General features: G+C 42.2%; 1 long non-coding RNA gene across 1 annotated transcript in view; it reads right to left on the bottom strand.

The window, feature by feature from the left end:
* Positions 1 to 10,073: 10,073 nt before the first annotated feature.
* Positions 10,074 to 19,068, bottom strand: part of LOC140205910 (uncharacterized) — a 32,684-nt gene continuing 23,689 nt past the window's right edge. Inside the window, exon 4 of the long non-coding RNA XR_011887996.1 lies at positions 10,074 to 10,180. This is a non-coding gene — a long non-coding RNA (uncharacterized lncRNA). The remainder of the gene's footprint in view (positions 10,181 to 19,068) is intronic.

Genomic DNA, 19,068 nt, shown 5'->3' with positions numbered 1-19,068 from the left:
GAGCCCATAGTATTACAGGAAAGTTACTAACATGGTTAGAGCATTGGCTGATTAGTAGGAGGCAGCAAGTGGGAATAAAAGGATCCTCTATTGGTTGGCTGCCAGTGACTAGTGGTGTTCCCCAGGGTTCGGTGTTGGGACCACTTCTTTTTATGCTGTATGTAAACGATTTAGATGATGGAATAGATGGCTTTGTTGGCAAGTTTGCAGATGATATGAAGATTGGTGGAGGGGCAGGTTGTGTTAAGGAAACAGGTAGGATGCAGAAGACTTAGATGGATTAGGAGAATGGGCAAGAAAGTGGCAAATGAAATACAATGTTGGAAAATGCATGGTCATGCACTTTAGTAGTAGAAATAAATGTGCAGACTATTTTCTAAACAGGGAGAAAATCCAGGAATCTGAGATGCAGAGGGACTTGGAAGTCGATGTGCAGAATACCCTGAAAGTTAACTTGCAGGTCGAGTCGGTGGTGAGGAAGGCAAATGCCATGTTGGCATTAATTTCAAGAGGTCTAGAATACAAAAGCAAGGATGTGAAGCTGAGGCTTTATAAGGTACTGGTGAGGCCTCACCTTGAATATTGTGAACAGTTTTGAGCCCCTTATCTTAGAAAAGATGTGCTGGCATTGGAGAGGCTCCAGAGGAGGTTCACAAGGATGATTCCAGGAATGAAAGGGATATCATACAAGGAATGTTTGATGGCTCTGGGTCTGTACTCGCTGGAATTCAGAAGGATGAAGAGGGATCTCATTGAAACATTTTGAATGTTGAAGGCCTAGACAGAGTAGATGTGGTAAGGATGTTTCCCATAGTGGGACAGTCTAGGACAAGAGGACACAGCCTCAGGATAGAAGGGCGCCCTTTCAAAACAGAGATGGAAGAAATTTCTTTAGCCAAAGATGGTGAAATTGTGGAATTTATTGCCATATGCAGCTGTGGAGGCCAGGTGTATTTAAGGCAGAGATTGACAGGCTCTTGATTGGACATGGCATCTAAGGTTACAGGGAGAAGGCCAGGAACTGGGGCTGAGGAGGAGAAAAAAAGGAACAGCAATGATTGAATGGCAGAGCAGACTCGATGAGTCAGATGTTCTAATTCTACTATGTTTTATGGTCTTATGGTCTAATATTTCAGTAATATTTGAGTAATATTGTAAATATATTGTTTGATTAAGCATTCTTTGTTGTTTACATGATTCATTACAGGTTGTATGTCAAAGTATGTAAATAGCATATGTCATTACATCACCACATCATATGTGAGCCCCTCACTAAAGTAAAATGAAGAAGACAAGTTTTTGCGGGCTCCTTTGTCTTTCTCTCGATTGATTTCTGGAAAACATAACAAGGGAGAACCCTCAAAGTGACTTTATAATTTCATCACAGAGGAGCAAAGAGAAACTGGTGAAAATAAAGCTCAGGATGATCACAAGAATTTCAAAAAAGCAAAATAAAGTAGATAAAATTGAAGGGGAAAAGAAATGTAGCAGTGCATTGGAGATTAGGAAATACAAGATCTATAGACACTCACAGATAGTATCTTTTTCCATTTTAGTTATTTTGCAGGCAAAGAATTCTGCTGCTCTAAGGATTTCTACAGTGTTTTCTTCTTCCCATTTTTGCCTGCTCCTTTCTACATCCATACAAACTTCAGGAAAATCATCGACAATGTATCTTATCAGCTTTGTATATGCAAGTCAAAGAGGTATAACCTCACAGAAAACCTTACAAAAAGAAAATTTGCATTTCACTTCTTGACAGATTGTTGCAGATGGAAAGGACTGCAGGAGTATATAGTACCATCACTTCAAAGTCCTTCTATACAGTATATCCTTTACCATTCTGTTATTAGTTTTTATGTGGGCACGTGGCCAAGTGGTTAAGGCATTGGACTAGCGACCTGAAGGTCATGAATTTGAGCCCCAGCCGAGGCAACGTGTGTTGTGTCCTTGAGCAAGGCACTTAATCAAACATTGTTCTGCGACGACACTGGTGCCAAGCTGTATGGGTCCTAATGCCCTTCACTTGGACAACATCGGTGTCATGGAGAGGGGAGACTTGCAGCATGGGCAACTGCTGGTCTTCCATACAACTTTGCCCAGGCCTGCACCCTGGAGAGTGAAGGCTTTCCAGGTGCAGATCCATGGATTCACAAGACTAACAGATGCCTTTACTTTTATTAGTGTTTATAGAACATAGAACATAGAATAGTACAGCACATTGCAGGCCCTTCGGCTCACAATGTTGTGCCGACCCTCAAACCCTGCCTCCCATATAACCCCCCACCTTAAATTCCTCCATATATCTGTCTAGTAGTCTCTTAAACTTCACGAGTGTATCTGCCTCCACCACTGACTCAGACAGTGCATTCCACGCACCAACCACTCTCTGAATAAAAAATCTTCCTCTAATATCCCCCTTGAACTTCCCACCCCTTACCTTAAAACCATGTCCTCTTGTATTGAGCAGTGGTGCCCTGGGGAAGAGGCGCTGGCTGTCCACTCTATCTATTCCTCTTATTATCTTGTACAACTCTATCATGTTTCCTGTCATCCTCCTTCTCTCCAAAGAGTAAAGCCCTAGCTCCCTTAATCTCTGATCATAATTCATACTCTCTAAACCAGGCAGCATCCTGGTAAATCTGGCTGCTCAACGAGGTGAGGGAGGAGATTGCTGAGCCTCTGGCTAGGATCTTTATGTCCTCGTTCTCCACGGGAATGGTACCGGAGGATTGCAGGGAGGTGAATGTTGTCCCCTTGTTCAAAAAAGGTAGTAGGGATAGTCCGGGTAATTATAGACCAGTGAGCCTTACATCTGTGGTGGGAAAGCTGTTGGAAAAGATTCTTAGAGATAGGATCTCTGGGCATTTAGAGAATCATGATCTGATCAGGGACAGTCAGCATGGCTTTATGAAGGGCAGATCGTGTCTAATAAGCCTGATAGAGTTCTTTCAGGAGGTGACCAGGCATATAGATGAGGGTAGTGCAGTGGATGTGATCTACATGGATATTAGTAAGGCATTTGACAAGGTTCCACACAGTAGGCTTGTTCAGAAAGTCAGAAGGCATGGGATCCAGGGAAGTTTGGCCAGGTGGATTCAGAATTGGCTTGCCTGCAGAAGGCAGAGGGTCGTGGTGGAGGGAGTACATACAGATTGGAGGATTGTGACTAGTGGTGTCCCACAAGGATCTGTTCTGGGACCTCTACTTTTCGTGATTTTTATTAACGACCTGGATGTGGGGGTAGAAGGGTGGGTTGGCAAGTTTGCAGACGACACGAAGGTTGGTGGTGTTGTAGGTAGTATAGAGGATAGTCGAAGATTGCAGAGAGACATTGATAGAATGCAGAAGTGGGCTGAGAAGTGGCAGATGGAGTTCAACCCGGAGAAGTGTGAGGTGGTACATTTTGGAAGGACAAACTCCAAGGCAGAGTACAAAGTAAATGGCAGGATACTTGGTAGTGTGGAGGAGCAGAGGAATCTGGGGGTACATGTCCACAGATCCCTGAAAGTTGCCTCACAGGTAGATAGGGTAGATAAGAAAGCTTATGGGGTGTTAGCTTTCATAAGTCGAGGGATAGAGTTTAAGAGTCGCGATGTAATGATGCAGCTCTATAAAACTCTGGTTCGGCCACAATTGGAGTACCGTGTCCAGTTCTGGTCACCTCACTATAGGAAGGATGTGGAAGCATTGGAAAGGGTACAGAGGACATTTACCAGGATGCTGCCTGGTTTACAGAGTATGCATGATGATCAGAGATTAAGGGAGCTAGGGCTTTACTCTTTGGAGAGAAGGAGGATGAGAGGAGACATGATAGAGATATACAAGATACTAAGAGGAATAGATAGAGTGGATAGCCAGCGCCTCTTCCTCAGGGCACCACTGCTCAATACGAGAGGACATGGCTTTAAGGGAAGGGGTGGAAAGTTCAAGGGAGATATTAGAGGAAGGTTTTTTACTCAGAGAGTGGTTGGTGCATGGAATGCACTGCCTGAGTCAGTGGTGGAGGCAGGTATACTTGTGAAGTTTAAGAGACTACTAGACAGGCATATGGAGGAATTTAAGGTGGGGGGTTATACTGGAGGTAGGGTTTGAGGGTCGGCACAATATTGTGGGCTGAAGGGCCTGTACTGTGCTGTACTATTCTATATGCTATATGCTAATGTATTTTACCAACTCCAACACCTCCTCTCCCTTAATATCAACATGCTCCAGAACATCAACCTCACTCATATTGTCCTCACCATCATCAAGTTCCCTCTCATTGGTGAATACCAAAGAGGAGTACTCATTGAGGACCTCGCTCACTTCCACAGCCTCCAGGCACATCTTCCCACCTTTATCTCTAATCGGTCCTACCTTCACTCCTGTCATCCTTTTCTTCTTCACATAATTGAAGAATGCCTTGGGGTTTTCCTTTACCCTCCTCGCCAAGGCTTTCTCATGCCCCCTTCTTGCTCTTCTCAGCTCCTTCTTAAGCTCCTTTCTTGCTTCCCTATATTCCTCAATAGACCCATCTGATCCTTGCTTCCTAAACCTCATGTATGCTGCCTTCTTCCACCTGACTAGATTTTCCACCTCACTTGTCACCCATGGTTCTTTCAACCTACCATTCTTTATCTTCCTCACCGGGACAAATTTATCCCTAACATCCCACAAGAGATCTCTAAACATCGACCACATGTCCATAGTGCATTTCCCTGCAAAAACATCATCCCAATTCACAACCGCAAGTTCTAGCCTTATAGCCTTATAATTTGCCTTTCCCCAATTAAAAATTTTCCTGTCCTCTCTGATTCTATCCTTTTGCATGATAATACTAAAGGCCAGGGAGCGGTGGTCACTGTCCCCCAGGTGCTCACCCACTGAGAGATCTGTGACCTGACCCGGTTCATTACCTAGTACTAGATCTAGTATGGCATTCCCCCTGGTCGGCCTGTCAACATACTCTGACAGGAATCCGTCCTGGACACACTTAACAAACTCTGCCCCATCTAAACCCTTGGAAGTAATCAGGTACCAATCAATATTAGGGAAGTTAAAGTCACCCATGATAACAACCCTGTTATTTTTGCACCTTTCCAAAATCTGCCTCCCAATCTGCCCCTCTGTATCTCTGCTGCTACCAGGGGGCCTATGGAATACCCCCAATGGAGTAACTTCTCCCTTCCTGTTCCTGACTTCCACCCATATTGACTCAATAGAGGATCCTGCTACATGACCCACCCTTTCTGTAGCTGTAATAGTATCCCTGACCAGTAATGCCACACCTCCTCCCCATTTTTCCCCCTCTCTATCCCCTTTAAAGCACTGAAATCCAGGAATATTGAGAATCCATTCCTGCCCTGGTGCCAGTCAAGTCTCTGTAATGGCCACTACATCATAATTCCATGTATGTATCCAAGCTCTCAGTTCATCACCTTTGTTCCTGATGCTTCTTGCATTGAGGTACACACACTTTAGCCCTTCTATCTTACTACCTTTACACAGTTTATTCTGCTTCTCTTTCCTCAAGGCCTCTCTATATCTTAGATCTGGCTTTACTCCATGCACTTCTTTCACTGCTCTATCGCTCCGGGTCCCATCCCCCTTGCAAATTAGTTTAAACCCTCCCGAACCATGCTAGCAAACCTACCTGCAAGGATATTGCTCCTTGTCAAGTTCAGGTGCAACCCATCCAATCTGTACAGGTCCCACCTTCCCCAGAAGAAATCCCAATGGTCCCAAAATCTAAAACCCTGCTCCCTGCACCAACTCCTCAGCCATGCATTCAACTGCTTTCTCCTCCAATTCTTACCGTCACTGTCACATAGCACTGGCAGCAATCCTGAGAATGCCACCCTTGAGGTCCTGTTCTTCAGCCTTCTGCCTAGTTCCTGAAACTCACACTTCAGGACCTTATCCCTCTTCCTGCCTATGTCGTTGGTACCAACATGTGTCTCGACTTCTGATTGCTTTCCCTCTCGTACCAGGATGTCGTGCACCCGGTCAGGGACATCCTGGGCCCTGGCACCCAGGAGGCAACAAACCATGTGGGTATCCTTCTCACGTCCACGTTTTCTGAAACAATACATTCCCTAATCAAAAACATTGTGAAAATATTTTAAATATCCACACCCTACTCTGCTCTACTTTCAGAAAAAAAAAATAAACTGGTAAATCGTTTTATCATTGTCAACTGTACAGAGATACAGTAAACAAAATTATGGGATAGAGAATGTTAAAATAAGATCCAGTCTTCAGGAAATAAAACCTGTTCTCTATTTAACTTTCAATGATACTCTGGGATCTTCCAAACCAATCATTGCATATGGGACATTCTGGCTGCGTAACAAAGAAACCATGCAGTGGAAGACGACAGCAGAATGCTCATATTAACTGGAGGTCATTGAAAACTTCAAGATGAGATCAGGTAAGGCATTAAGGGGCTGTGCCCTGTATTCACACATTGTACCTCTGCCACTTACTGCATCATTCAGGAAAGATCTGTTTAATCCCATAATATTCTAGCTAGTTGTATATTTAGGCAGCCACCCCTCAACACTGAAAAGAAGGAAGTAGATATTATGTATCTGGAGTGTGTGCTCAGAAGCCTTGGGACCAACCACCAGTAATGGATATTCAAGGGATTTCTGCTAGTTGAGCTGTGCTGCCATTGTAAATATGTAATTCTGTAGTTACATGATCGCATTGAAAGTAGATGAAGTAGGTTAAAGTAGGTGATTATACCTATTGAAATTGTAGTTAATTTTTTTATTGTCCTCTTTGAGCTTAGAAAGTATAAAACATTGGGGGTGGTGATACAATGGTGCTTAGCAGTGACTCCTTTGAGCTCTTCTGTGGAAACAGCTTAATTTCTATCTTTAATGTCTCTCTTTTTCCTTTTTTAAGTGGATAGGTTTCTGTTGGAGACGCTGACCTAGAGGTACACTCAATCTTCAGTTCTTTCTGGTGGTGGGAGCTGCTCCTGGGGGCTAACAACCAGCCATTTTTGGATATCCCAAGGACATGGCCTAGAAGACAAGAATGGCTTCATGGCCCTGTGGACCAGTTGACTCTAAGCTGGTGTTACCGACTGAAGCAGGAGAAAATGGAACTTTGGGAACAGCGGATTGTCTGTCAGGGGCTCTGTACTCGGTGAATCGCACATTCTTACTCTCTCCCTTTTAGTGGTGGAGAGTTTGTTGTCAATTCTTGAGTTAAGAATGTGGGGAAAAAAAAGTGTCACAGCAGACTTTGTCATCATAAATCAGCAAGCTGTTTTACTTATGTCTCCCCTCTCTCGGTGAAAGGGTGATACCTCACTGTCCCTTTATTGGGGAGAGACACAGCCTGTGGTATGTCGAATTGTTGGGGTGAACAATTAGTTCTTGTTGTGTCACAGATCATGGCCTTTCTTGGGGGAGGGTCGATGCTTTGCTGCTGCTTGTGTGTGAGAGTTGGGGCGTAGGGGGCTTCGGGTTCTAACGCTTTTACTGTCACTCAATCTTTAGAACACACGTGTATTTATGGATGTCTGCGAAGAACAAGAATTTCAGGTTGTATAATGTATACATTTCTCTGATATTAAATGAAACTATTGAACATGTGGCAAGATTGGTGAGATAGATTTTCTCCAAAAGATATGTTGTGCTTAATAATGACTTTTATAACTCCCAGTTACAGCTTCTGTGTGACTCAGTTTAGTCAGTCATACTGTCCATATGGATCATTTCGTTACAACAGTGCATTGGGATAGCACCAGGTAAAACAATAACAACAGAATGCAGAATGAAATGTCACACTAACAGAGAATGTGCAATGCAGGGAGGCAATAACGTGCAAGGTCATATCAAGGTAGATTGTGAGGTCAATAGTCTATTTTATTGTACTAAAGGACTGTTCAAAAGTCTTATGACAGTAGGATAGAAACTGTCCTTCAGTGTGGTAGTGTGTGATTTTAAGCTTTTGTAGCATCTGTCTGATGGTGGGTGAGAGGAGGGAACGTCTGGGTGGCTGGGGACCTGGTGTTGTCTGCTTTACCAAGGCAGCGAGAAGTGTAGACAGAGTCCACAGAAGGGAGGCTGATTTCCAGGATGTGCTGAGCTGTGTCCATAAATCTCTGTAGTTTCTTGGAATCTTCGGCAGTTACTGTGCCAAATCGTGATGCATCCAAATAGATGCTTTCTATGGTGCATCAGTAAAAATTGGTAAGGGACATTCCAAATTTCTTTAGTTTTCTGAGGAAGTTGAGGCACTGGTGAACTTTCTTGGCCCATGTGGTTGTACCAGGGCTAGCTAAAGATCATGGTAAATAAACATTGGTCTTATCAGTAGTGACCATATTCTGAGTACGTTGCTTAGGTAGGTGTCAGCCTTGGCTTAGAATAAGTAGCGTTATGTCTGTCTAAGTACGCAGCACAATCAAATCTGATATTAGACGTAAGCTGACATCCGAATGGATGTCACAAACAAGAGAAAATCTGTAGATGCTGGAAATCCAAGCAACACACACAAAATGCTGGAGGAACTCACCAGGCTAGGCAGCATCCATGAAAAAGCACAGTCGACGTTTCGGGCCGAAACCCTTCGGTGGGACCGGAGAAAAAAAGCTGAGGAGTGGATTTGAAAGGTGGGGGGAGAGGAGAGAGAAACGCCAGGCGATAGGTGAAACTTGGAAGGGGAGGGATGAAGCAAAGAGCTAGGAAGTTGATTGGTGAAAGAGACAGAAGGCCATGGGTGGGCAAGGAGATAATATGAGGGAGGGATAAGGGGATGGGGGAGGCATTACTGGAAATTTGAGAAATCGATGCTCATGCCATCAGGTTGGAGGCTACCCAAACAGAATATAAGGTGTTGTTCCTCCAACCTAAGTGTGGCCTCATCATGACAGTGGAGGCCATAGATGGACATAATTGGAATGGAAATGGGAAGCGGAATTAAAATGAGTGGCTACAGGGGGATTCCGCTTGTTCTGGCAGACAGAGCATAGATGCTCGGCGAAGCAGTCTCCCAATCTACATCGGGTCTCACCGATATACAAGAGGCCGCACCAGGAGCACCAAGCACAGTATATGACCCCAGCAGACTCACAGGTGAAGTGTCCCCTCACCTGGAGGGACTGTTTGGGACCCTGAATGGTAGTGAGGGAGGAGGTGCAGGCATCTGAGCGGCTGTGCCACACCATTAGATGAGCCCTTCAAATTACATCTTAAGACAAAGAGCATGGACAGATGCAAAATATACCATGATTCTATTTGAAAATTAATTGCTGAACTGTTTATCAACCACTTTTCAACAACAAATATCATTAATTAAGCATGAGACTCTGGTTAGTGGAATATGTGGAGCAGAAGTGGCAAAGGCATAGTACAAATCTGCAGCTTAAAAAAGGAAAACTGATTCTGTTTCCCTCACCACACATCGGGCTGTATCTTTCTGTTTCATTTTGTGTTCTCTTCTTTTCTCGTCTGCATCTAACTGCTGGTTCTTAAAGTAATTGTCACCTTGACAACTTTGGTCTTCACGCTATCACAAACATTCCTTCTGCTCTTCTCTCCTCTCTGCAACAGAACACACTTACATTCTCACTTTTCCAACTTCCATGAAGAGTCCTTGACCTGTAATGTAACTGTATCTCTCCGCTTGAATGCTGCCTAACACAAAGTTAGCAGGTCCATACATGCGTAAATCAAAGAACACTTGCCATTTAATTTCCAGTAGCTCTACATGTTTTCATTTCAGAGGAAAATCCAAGGAAAATATTCACTCATTTGAGGACAGTAATACTATGCTTCACATCAGCTTTATATATGTTCTTGACCTTTAATCTGCAGCATTAGGAGAAATTTGAATTTCCCAGTTTTCAGACACGAAGTACAAGTTCAAACACTTTTGTGTGACTTTAATTTGCTTCCTGACAATGACATAGGTGGGGACTCATCTTCTCGTTGCCCCACCACTGTATACACATTGCTTTAATTACCTGCCGTGGTTACTTGAATGATATATCAGCGTTGTCTTTGAACTTGCTTGTCTAGTTGTAATTTATGTACTATATAAAGTTTAGAAGTAATTGTAAAACAAGCCTTGAATTTTTGCAGGTTTCATCCAAGTTTATGATGCTCATGCTGATTCACCAATAGGATACTGGTAGACCTCCTCTTGAATTACAGGTCAATATGCCAGCGTTTTTATTTACCTAAATCAAACAAGAGAGAACTTAAGTAGTAGTTGTAACAATGTTACATGCATCTATATATCCACAAGGTGGTGCTGTAAATAGCTAACTACTGACATGCTTTAAAACAATCAATTTTACTTATTTTTCTATTTAATATTTTTGACATAAACACAAAAGTGCATTAAAAATTACCATTACTAATAAATCTTCAGGTTGCCACTGCATTTCCTACACATATTTTTTAACTTGTGCTTTAGCATTGTTGACCAATTTCCCCTTTTCACTTCAACTTCTCATTCATGAATTGCCATGCCTTGTCAACTGATCCAGACATCTGTAAGTGAGGGGAATATTCTAGGAAAGATGTGATTGAGCTAGAGAAAGTGCAGAAAGAATCACAAGGATGTTGCTGTGCCTGAATGGCTTGAGTTAAAAGATATAGGAACAGATACTTGGACCATTGAGTCTGCTCCGCCATTTTATCATGGCTGATCCATTTCCCTCTGAGCTCCAATCTCCTTTCTTGTAGTGGCCCTGACCTCACACGTCATGAAGACTGTAGAGAGGATGTTCCTGGCTCACCTCCGACCCATGGTCAGATCAGCACTCGATCTCCTGCAGTTTCCCTACCAGGAGCATATTGGACTCGACAATGTTGTCATCTACCTGCTGAACCGAACCTACTCCCATTTAGATAAGCAGGACAGCACTGTGAGGGTCATGTTTTTTGATTTCTCAAGTGCCTTCAATACCATACAGCCCTCATTGCTGGGCGGAGGGGGCGGGGAGCTCCATTCAATGCACTTTATTATATTCTAGTTAATGGACTACCTGACTGGTAGACCACAGTATGTGTGGCTTCAGAGCTGTGTGTCAGATATGGTTATAAGCAGCACTGGGATCCTACAGAGGACTATATTTGCTCCCTTCCTGTTCACTCTGTATACCTCAGACTTTAGATACAACACTGAGTCATTTCATCAGCAGAAATTCTCTGATGACTCAGCAATAGTTGGGTGCATAAAGGGAGGACGGAAGGATGAATACAGGGCCCTGGTGGAGGACTTTGTCAAATGCTGCAAGCTCAATCACCTGCAGTTTAACATCAGTAAGACAAAGGAGATGGTGATGGACTTTAGGAAGACCAAACCTGCATTGCTCCCTATGACTATTGATGGTGAGGATGTGGATTTGCAGAGGACTTGTCGGTGTCTCGGGATGCACCTGGAGGACAGACAGGAGTGGAGCACCAACACAGAGGCCGTGTACAAGAAGGGCCAGAATCGCCTCTACTTCCTGAGGAGACTGAGGTCCTTCGGAGTATGCAGGCCTCTCCTTCACAAGTTCTACCAGTCTGTTGTCGCCAGTACATTCTTATATGCGTGGTGTGCTGGAGCATTGGCATCAATGCAGGTGATGCCAACAGTCTCAATAAACTGATCAGAAAGGCTGGCTCTGTTATCCGTCAAACTGGACACACTAGAGGCTGTGGTAGAACACGGAAATCCTGGTAATTCCAGACAGAGTTTCTCATGCTCTGCATGCCACCTTGGCTGAACAGAGGAGCACTTTTAGGAATAGACTAAGACAACTACGCTGCTCCGAAGAGCGCTATATGAGGTTATTCTTACCCTTGGCCATTAGGCTCTATAATGAGTCAAACAAGAGCAGGAGAAATGATTACCCCCCTCCTGTTTTTCGGTTCGTGGCAAATTATTTTTTCATTCTTTCTACTTTTCTTCTAATATTTATATCTGTGCACTTGAAATACTACTATGACATTGTAATTTCCTTAGGGATCAATTAAGTATCTGTCTATCTATCTCTACTTCCCCATATCCCTTCATGCCCTGACTAATCAAGAACATATCAACCTCTGCCTTAAATATACCCAATGACTTTGCCTCCACAGCCAACTGTGGCAATGAATCCCACAGATTTACCACTCTCAGGGTAAAGAAATTCCTCCTCATCTCCGTTCTAAATAGACGTTCCTCTATTCTGAAGTTGTGTCCTCTGTTCTTAGACTCCCCAATTATAGGAATAAGTATCCTCTCCACATCCACTCTGTTGAGCCTTTTCAACATTTAATAGGTGTCAATGAGTTCACCCCTCATTCTTCTGAATTCCAGTAAATACAGGCCCAGACCCGTCAAACGTTTCTCATATCCAGAATAATTTTTGTGAACCTCCTTTGAATCCTCTCCAATGTCAGCACATCCTTTCTTAGATAAGGGGCCCAAAGCTGCTCACAATACTCCAAGTGAGAACTCACCAGTGCTTTACCAAGTATCAACATTACATCCTTGCTTTTATATTCTAGTCCTCTTGAAACGAATACTAACATTGCATTCGCCTTCCTCACCACAGATTCAACTTCCTCACCGCAAATTAACCTTTAGTGAATCCTGCACGAGGACTCCCAAGTCCTTTTGCACCTCAGATTTTTGAATTTTCTCTCCATCTAGAAAATAGTTTATGCTTTTATTTCTTCTACCAAAGTGCATGACCATACACTTCCCGACACTGTATTCCATCTGCCACTTCTTTGCTCAATCTTCTGATCTTTCTAAGTACTTCTGTAGCCTCTCTACTTCCTCAAAATTACCTGCCTTTCCACCTATCTTTGTATCTTCTGCAAACATGGCACAAAGCCATCAATTCCATCCACGAAATCATTAACTTATAATGCAAAAAGAAGCGGTCCAACACAGACCCCTGTGGAATATCACTAGTCACTGGCAGCCAACAAAATGTCTCCCTCTGTTTCCACATTTTGCCTCGCCAGTCAGCCAATACTCTATCCATGCTAATATTTTTCTTGTAATACCATGGGCTTATAGCTTATTAAGCAGCCTCATGTGTGGCGCCTTGTCAAAAGCATTCTGAAAATCAAAGTACACAACATCCACCAATTCTCCTTTGTCTATCCTGCTTGTTATTTCTTCAATTAATTCCAACAGATTTGCCAGGCAACTTTCCCTTAAGGAAATCATGGCCTATTTTATCATGTGCCCCCACGTACCCCAAAACGTCATCCTTAATAATTGACTCCAACATCTTCCCAACCACTGAGGTCAGACTAACTGGCTTATAATTTCCTTTCTTTTCCCTCTCTCCCTTCTTGAAGAGTGCAGTGACATTTGCAATTTTCCAGTCCCCTGGAACTATGCCACAGTCAATTGATTTTTGAAAGATCATTACTAATGCCTCCATAATCTCTTCAGTCACTTTCTTCAGAACACCCAGGTGTACACCACCTGGTCCAGGTGACTTATTTACCTTCAGACCTTAAAATTTCCCAAGAACCTTCTCCCTAGTAATGGCGACTTCACTCACTTCTGCCCTCTGACACTTTTAAACTTCTGGCATACTGCTAGTGTCTTCCATAGTGAAAACTGATGCAAAATACTTATTCAGCTTGTCTGCTATTTTCTTGTCCTCCATTACCACCTCTCCAGCATAATTTTCCAGCAGTCCCATATCTATTCTTGCCTCTCTTTTACACTTTATACATCTGAAGAAACTTCTGGTACCTCTTTAATATTACTGGTTAGCTTTGTATTCCATCATTTCCTTCTTAATCACTTTTTTATCAGGAGGTTCTAGAAAGTCTTGGACTGTTTTCCCTGGATCGAAGGATGCTGATGTGTGACTGGATAGAGATTTATAAAAATACGAGGGGCATAGACAAGATAGTTATAGTCTTTTTCCCAAGGTAGAAGTCTAAAACAAGAGGATGTATGTTTAAGGTGACAGGGGAAAATTTTAAAGAGAACCTGATGGGGCAAGATATTCACACAGAGAGGGTGGTGGATGTATGGGACAAACCCCCAGAGGAAGTAGTAGAACTGGGTACAATTAACATGTTTAAATATCATTTGGTCAGATTCATGGACAGGAAATGTTTGGAGGGGAATGGGCCAAAAGCAGATGAGACTAATTTAGCAATACACCTTGGCTGGAATGTACAATTTTGGTCAAATGGCCTGTTTCCATACTATAAAATTTACAACTCTATATAAAGTGGAAATACTATATTGTGGAAAAGGACTGCAGATGCTTTGAATAAGAAAAAAATGAATTTGCTGTAGACCCTCAGCAGGACAGATACCAGACATGTAGAGAGAAACGGAGTTAATGTTTCAGGCCCATGATTTTGTATTAGCCCCCACAGCTGCTGCCTGACATGATGAAGTCTAGTAATTTCTGATTTTATATCAGTTATCATTGCTATTGTGGAGTTAAAATGCAATTTGAATGCTGTCTCTACAATAGATTTACAGGGCAATGTTGTAAGGGTTGTTATCTCTACTATAGACTTATCCGAGTGATAACGCATTGGGTGATGTTTTAGATGCTATGATATTCCTCTTCCATTTGGTGCTGTCATATTTAATCCAGCATTGACTGTGAATAAAAGACATGGATTGTTTACCTTTAATGGAAAATATCACAATATCATAGCATTTTAGATTGGCACTCTCAGTCCAGGTTCCAACAGGTACAAATCTGTACAATAAAATTTTACAAGTAATTGGGAAACATATCATTGAATAGGCAAGTTATCCTTTCCAAGGTTTGATGATTTGATAGAGAAAAAAGTGAAAGAACTGGAGAGAAAGTGTATGTCATGACTCTGACCCAAATCTTCCACCCACAACTGTTGTACTAGTTAGGAAGGTAGGAATGGGCCAGAGATGACTGGCTAGGTTGTCACTCCGGCTTCTATTCCAACTGCAGCTTCAACTTCCATTTTGTAATCAAGGGCATTCAAGGTCTCATAGATTCTATTCTACTAATAATACAACCAGTTTCCCTCCTGCATCAAGTTTGCCTTTATTTTATATCAATGCCAGAGGCCCAATTGTTAAGACTTAGATGCAATGATTTTGTGTATTAGTGTGGGCAAATTCAGCGTTTTGCCTCACAGTAAATAGGTTCCATACCAAATTGGATTAATGCTATTTTAGTTATCAAAGAGTTTATTAATTTTTATGTACAATAATAAAGAACTAGATGAATGAAATAAACTATTGAAGCATAAAACAATTTTAAACTGTATAAATTAAATTCAAGTGGAAGCTATCAACCGAAAACTGAATGTATCAAATATTAGAATGCTTCATTAAATTTCTGTTGCTGAGTAGGATTGTAATTTGTTTTTACTGATGTTTTTTTGTGACCTAAGGTAATATTATAAACATTCTGATTTAGAATATGCAAGCATGTAGGAACTAAATAAACACTAGTTTTCCTGGAGAATTGTTAATGTGCATGATGCTCAAAATAATCACTCTGATTGTTTCAAGTGTCATTATAGATAATTGCAAACTTTTATTTAGTACATTGAGAATTTGTTTTTGTTTTACTTTGCAAGTAACAACATAACAATCTGGCATTTATAATGCTATAATTTTGCTTCCGGTCCAAAAGGTTTCTCTAGACAATAGAACTAGAATATGATACTACCTCCAGATATCTACATACATTCTATCTGTGCAAGCAAAAATTATTAGGAAAACATTCAGATATTCCACACTAGCCCATTAGAGATCAAATACTGCTCTACTTTAACCAGAAATCCATGAAGAGGGCATAAAAACAATTCTGACAGAGGGCCCAAAGCCGAAACTGTTAACTGTTTCTTGTTCCATAGAAACTGTTTGATCTGCCAAGTGTTAGCAGATTAATTAAGCATAGAACATAAATAGTACAACAGAGGAATAGACCCTTTGGCCTACAATGCCTGTGCCAACTATGATGCCGTATTAAGCCAAATCTCTTCTGCCTGTATATGATCCATTTCCTGCATATCCATGTATTTATCTAAAAGCCTCTTAAACGCCACTATCATATTTGCTTCCACCACTACCTCTAGCAGTCCATTCCAGCGAACCACCACTCCCTGTGTAATAAAAAATGCATCGCATACTTCTTTTAAACTTTACACCCCGCACTTGAAATTCACCTCCTCTAGTATTTGACATTTAACTTGAGAAAAAAGAAAGATCCTGACCATATCTATGCCTTATAAATTTAGTAACTTATATCAGATCTCCCCTTTGCCTCCAACTCTAGAGAAAACAATTAAAATTTGTTCAACTTCTTGTAGGTCATAGCCTTCAATCCAGGCTGCAGCCTGGTAAACAATTTCTTCATCATTTTCAAAGCCTCCGTATTCTGTCTATAATGGGGCAACCAGAACAGCACACAATACACCAAGTACAGTCTAACCAAAGTTTTATATATCTGCACTGTGACTTCCTTAATCTTATACTCAGGGTCCTGACAAGAGGACCATGTGCCTTTTTTAACATCTTATCTCCTGGCAAACACGAGGAAATCTGCAGATGCTGGAATTTCAAGCCACACACATAAAAGTTGCTGGTAAATGCAGCAGGCCAGGCAGCATCTCTAGGAAGAGGTACAGTCAACGTTTCGGGCCGAGACCCTTCGTCAGGTCTAACGGAAAGAAGAGCTAGTAAGAGATTTGAAAATGGGAGGGGGAGGCAGAGATCCAAAAGGATAGGAGAAGACAGGAGGGGGAGGGATGGAGCCAAGAGCTGGACAGTTGATTGGCAAAAAGGATATGAGAGGATCATGGGACGGGAGGCTTAGGGAGAAATAAAAGGGGGGCGAACCCCAGAGGATGGGCAAGGGGTATAGTGAGAGGGACAGAGGGAGAAAAAGGAGACAGAGAAAAAGAAAGTGTGTATATAAATAAATAAATAACGGATGGGGTACGGGGGTACCAGGGGGAGATGGGGCATTAGCGTGAGTTTGAGAAGTCAATGTTCATGTCACCAGGTTGGAGGCTACCCAGACGGAATATAAGGTGTTGTTCCTCCAACCTGAGTGTGGCTTCATCTTTACAGTAGAGGAGGCTGTGGATAGACATAGCAGAATGGGAATGGGACGTGGAATTAAAATGTGTGGCCATTGGGAGATCCTGCTTTCTCTGGCAGACAGAGCGTACCCCTCGTACCCCATCCGTCCCCCCTCCCCCTCTTTTTCCCTAGGCCTCCTGTCCTATGATCTTCTCATATCTCTTTTGCCAATCAACTGTCCAGCTCTTAGCTCCATCCCTCCCCCTCCTGTCTTCTCCTATCATTTCCGATCTCCCCCTCCCCTCCCACTTTCATATCTCTTACTAGCTCTTCTTTCAGTTAGTCCTGACGAAGGGTCTCGGCCTGAAACGTCGACTGTACCTCTTCCTAGAGATGCTGCTTGGCCTGCTGCATTCACCAGCAACCTTTACGTGTGGGGCTTATCTACTTACATGGCCGCTTTCAGGGAGATATCAGCTTGGACCCAAGATCCTTCTGTACATCATTGTTATTAAGGATCTAACCATTAACTGTATACTTATTCCTTACATTTGACCTCCAAAAGTGTAGCACTCACACGTGCTTAGATATAAAAACTATCTGCCACTCTTCTGCCCATACAGTATCTATAACTAGACCACATGCTACTGCATCCTCTGATAAGATCATAAAACATAGGAGCAGAATTAGGCCATTCAGCCCATTGAATCTGCTCCACCATTCCATCATAGCTGATTTATTATCCCTCTTAACCCCATTCTTCTGCCTTCTCCCCATAACTTTAGGCACTCTAATCAATAACCTATCCACTTCCACTTTAAATATATCCAATAACTTGGCCACACATCCGTCTGTGGAAATAAATTCCACAGATTCACTACCCTCAGGCTTAATAATGGACTCAAACATCTTTCCAACCACTGATGTCACGCTAACTGACCTACAATTTCCTTTCTTCTGTCTCCTTCCCTTCTTAATGAGTGAAGTGACATTTGCAATTTTCCAGTCCTCTGGAACTATTCCAGAATCTAGTGATTCATGAAAGATCATTACTAATGCATCCACAATCTCATCAACTACCTCTTTCAGAACCTTGGAGTGTAGTTTATCTGGTCCAGGTGATTTATCTACCTTCAGACCTTTCAGGTTTCCAAGCACTCTACTCATTAGTAATAGCAGCTATATTCACTTCTGCCCCCGGCACTCTCACATTTCTGGCATACTGCTTAGTCTGATGCCATTTACTCTTTATATATCTGAAAAAAACTTTTGATGTTCCCTTTCATATTATTGGGTAGCTCACCTTCATATTTCATGTTTTCTCTATTTACATCTTTTAAGTTGCCATCTGTGATTTAAAATGTTTCCCAAACCTTTAACTCCACAGTATTATTTGCTATATTTTATGTCCTCTTGTTTGCTTTTATGCTGCCTTTGACTTTATCAGCCACAGTTGTGTCATCCCCCCTTTAGAATGCTTTTTTGTCTTTGGGATATATCTATCCTGAGCATTCTGAATTGTTCCCACAAACTCTAGGTATTGCTCTTCTGCCATAATGCCAGCTAGTGCCCCCTTCCTATTATGTTTGGCCAGCTCCTCTTTCATGCCACTGTAATTCTCTACTCCACTGTAATACTGATACATCTGATTTTAGCTTTTTCTTCTCAAACTGCAGGATGAATCCTAGCATATAATGATTGCTGCCTCCTAAGAGTTCCTTTACCTTAAGCTCCGTAATCAAATCTGGGTCATTACATAACCCAATCTAGAACTGCTATTCCCCTCATGGGCTCAACCACAAGCTGTTCTAAAAAGCCAACTCACAGACATTATACAATTCCCCAACTTGGGATCCAGCACCAACCTGACTTTCCCAATCTACCTGCATATTGAAATCCCCCATGACTATCACAACATTTCCCTCTTTATATGCCTTTCCTATCTCCCATTGTAATTTGTAGCCTACATCCTGGCTACTGTCCGGAGTCCTGTTTTTAACTCCAATCGAGGTATTTTTAACCTTGCAGTTTCTGAAATCTATCCACAAGGATTCTACATCTTCTGATTGCACAGCT

This window comes from Mobula birostris, chromosome 12 (genome assembly GCF_030028105.1).
Source record: "Mobula birostris isolate sMobBir1 chromosome 12, sMobBir1.hap1, whole genome shotgun sequence".
In the NCBI taxonomy this organism is placed as follows: Eukaryota; Metazoa; Chordata; class Chondrichthyes; order Myliobatiformes; family Myliobatidae; genus Mobula; species Mobula birostris.
This window is presented reverse-complemented; position numbering and strand designations above follow the sequence as displayed.